Source organism: Tupaia chinensis, unplaced genomic scaffold, assembly GCF_000334495.1.
Source record: "Tupaia chinensis unplaced genomic scaffold, TupChi_1.0 Scaffold000532_1, whole genome shotgun sequence".
In the NCBI taxonomy this organism is placed as follows: Eukaryota; Metazoa; Chordata; class Mammalia; order Scandentia; family Tupaiidae; genus Tupaia; species Tupaia belangeri.
The window spans coordinates 4,479,149-4,482,557 of NW_006160045.1; the positions used below are offsets into that span (position 1 = coordinate 4,479,149).

The 3,409-nt window shown below is 44.7% G+C and overlaps 1 pseudogene; it reads left to right on the top strand.

The window, feature by feature from the left end:
• Positions 1–2,168: 2,168 nt before the first annotated feature.
• On the top strand, positions 2,169–2,568 carry LOC102483291 (40S ribosomal protein S25 pseudogene; annotated as a pseudogene).
• The last annotated feature ends 841 nt before the right edge of the window (positions 2,569–3,409 follow it).

The following is a 3,409-nucleotide window of genomic DNA, read 5'->3' on the forward strand; positions in this document are numbered from 1 at the left end:
ATCTTAACAATAGCCAGTTGCATTAGGGAGGGAAAACAGATTATTATGCAGAACAGCAGGAGAAATGGAGGGCAAACAAGATGTCCTCAGTCTTTAAGAAATAGGGTGAGTCAGCCACACTCTTATAGTGGCCATGGGCTAGAAGCCATGTTAAAGTTTGGTGGGACCAGCAGTTGGCGTCATGGCTATGTTGCTGGACTCCCATGTAGTCGACCATGGTTTGAGTCCCAGACCTGGTGGCTTAAACTCACGCCAGGCGCGTGTGCGTGCGTGCCCAAGATCCAGAGAGGAGAATAGAGGAGAAGGGATTGCAGTGTGGCCATCCCCCCTGGGGGGTGATTTCTCACTTTCTGTCTCTCTATCTCTCTCTGTCTGTCTGGCGAGCACACACTCCCTATAGCAAAAACCTCTCCAAAAAAAAAAGTTTGGTCAAGTGTCTTAGTACAGGGATTTAGTGGAGTGCTCATACCAAGAATTTCTGCAGTCCTCGCCATATGCAAAAATTAACTCAAAATGGATAAAAGATCTAAACATAAGAGCTAAAGTCATAAAACTCTTAGAAGAAAATGGAAACATTTTCTTGACATTGGATTTGGCAGTGATTTCTCAGATATGACACTGAAAGCACATGCTACAAAAAATAAATAAATTGGACTATATCAAAATTTAGAATTTTTGTACATCAAAGAGCATAATCAATGAGGTGAAAGGCAACCTATAGAATTGAAAATATTTACAAATCATATCTGAGATGAGTTCCATATCCAGAATATAAATGAACTCCTAAAACTCAACAGCAACAATAATGACAACAAAGAACCTGATTTTAAAATGGGGGAAAGGATGGGGACAGTAGGTGATGCGGTAGTCAAGGCACCAGGTTCTCACATGGCTGATGTGCTTTGCGTCTCAAATCTGGTGACTTGAAAATCATACTGGGTGCATGTGGGTGTGCCCAAAATCCCACGAAGAGAAAGGAGGAGAAGGGATTGCAGCATGGCCATCCTCCTTAGGGGATGATTTCTCACTTTTCTTCTCTCTCTCTCTGACAAGCACACATACCCTATAGCAACTTAATTCAAAATTCCAATTCCACAGACTGTTCTGAACAGCTTTTCTTTCCCAAAAGAAAATGGCTTTTCTTTGCCATTTTCCCTAAGCTTCTTTCATTTGTTTCTTCATTCGATAAGCACATCTACTATGTATCTGAAATGTATAATTTTCTATTTGCAAAGGCCCCTCAGAAGCACAGCATTGCTGATCTACATATTGCACTGAACTTTAAATAAGAAATAACTCAGACCTTAGAATAATGCAATCTATCTGGGTATCAGTAGAGAAAAATGGTGAAAATACAAAATACGCCTACCCCCTAAGTCACAGAACTATGGAAAATTCTGCTCTGCGGGGCTTCAGTTCCTGGCCCTGGCTTTGGGGCCTACATCCATCTTTTCTTTCCTTTTCTCAGCTTCTTAACTTCTTGCCCAGGGATCAGTCTCCTGCCTTTACCTACACTGAACCCTCTTTATGGCAGGTCAGGATCGTGCTCTTCTGCACTCTTTCTTCCCCAGAAATGACTATAGGTCAAGGATGAGGGAAAGCTCCTGCCTTGAAGTCACCAAGAGCATCCAGGCCACTTCAGCAGCAGCGACACCAAGTGGAAAACATCTAGGCCCATTGTTAGTATTTGTAGCTCAGAGGGGAGTCTCAGCCAGGAAAGGCAGTAAGGAAAGAAGCCAGATGTGGACAATGGTCTGTCTGGGAATAGCCTGAGAAGACACAATAAGCTTAATAAACACCCCTATGGTGTAGGCTTCTTCAGAGAACTTGGCACACTTTCCCAACTAGTATTTTACTCTCATCCTCACAAGCACTAGGGTCAGAGTATCATTAGCAGGCTTTTATTGATGAGGAAAAGAAAGAGGTTGACAGGAGTCTGCTCAGGTCCTCTCCCTTTGTACTTTCACCTCCAGTATCTACAGTACTAGTTTTCAAACTGCTAGTATCCCACCCCCAAGGCAGTAATTCCTGTAAACATGAGAGAAAAGTAAAGTTTACTCACTTCGATGTGGAAGCTCAGCCTCCCCCTTTAAAAAAAAGAAAAACGCTTTTTCTGTCCGACATCTTAGTGAGGCTGCGGTGGCCACTGCTGCTCTCCCAGCTTTGTGATGCCGCCCAAGGATGACAAGAAGAAAGATGCCGGGAAGTCAGCCAAGAAGGACAAAGACCCAGTGAACAAATCTGGGGGCAAGGCCAAAAAGAAGTGGTCCAAAGGCAAAGTTCAGGACAAGCTCAATAACCTGGTCTTATTTGACAAAGCTACATATGGCAAACTCTGCAAGGAAGTTCCCAACTAACTATAAGCTCATCACCCCAGCTGTGGTTTCTGAGGGGCTGAAGATTCGTGGTTCCCTGGCCAGGGCAGCATTTCAGGAGCTTCTTAGTAAAGGATTTATCAAACAAGTTTCAAAGCACAGAGTACAAGTAATTTACACCAGAAATACAAGGGTGGAGATGCTAGCGAAGATGTATAAACAGGCACAACCAACTGTATGTTTGGAAAAATAAAAATGTATTGAACCAAAAGAAAAGAAAAAAGAAAAACATGGGCCACAGGTGTGTGGTGGTTAAGGCACTGGACTTCACATGGCCAACTACATGATCTGAGAGTAGGATGGGAGTTTGAGAAACAAGTTGACAGGGGAATGTTGGGTGTTCAGACCCAACACCTGTGATGGTTCTTGTTCTATACCCATGACGAATTAGTCACAGACACAGAAAGGAGAGTAAAGCAGAGCTTATTAGAGAAGGAGAAAAAGCTTCCAATGCAAGGTAAGAGGGTCCAAATGGGTTGCCAACGAAGAACTGGAGGTGAGTGTTAGGTTTGATTTGGGAGCGGTGGTGAAGTCAGAGGCGGCAAAGGCGAAAATACCAGAGTCAGACCTTGGGGTTTAATAAAACCAACATAATTTATTCTGTACTCTGGGGGGGGGGGGGGGGTTGAGGGCGGGGGGGCTACCCCGAGGGAGTCACACCCAGAGTTGGTACTGCTCGCTCTTAAAGGACCGTTGTCCAATAGGTGCTTGCCATGGGTCCTTGTCTGGCCAATGAAGTTTGCTGTTTCTGTTTAACTTTGGCAGGCGCGTCAAATGCTGAAGGGCAGGAAAGTCTGTTGGTGATGGCGGGCCAGTTGTGGACAACAGGAAAGTTCCTGCTGGCGGGAATGTTTCCGCCATGTTTTTTTTTCCCTTCCCCCAGACCTTACATTCCAACCTTAAAGGGATAAGGGATGACTACTGCTCTGGCTGCTTCAGGCTGTTAAAAGGGCGTTGATTTGGGGCCCTCTGGTCAGAGGGTCTTGCAGAAGGGGTGCATAGGGATGCAGGAGTATTTGATTAATTGCCACTCG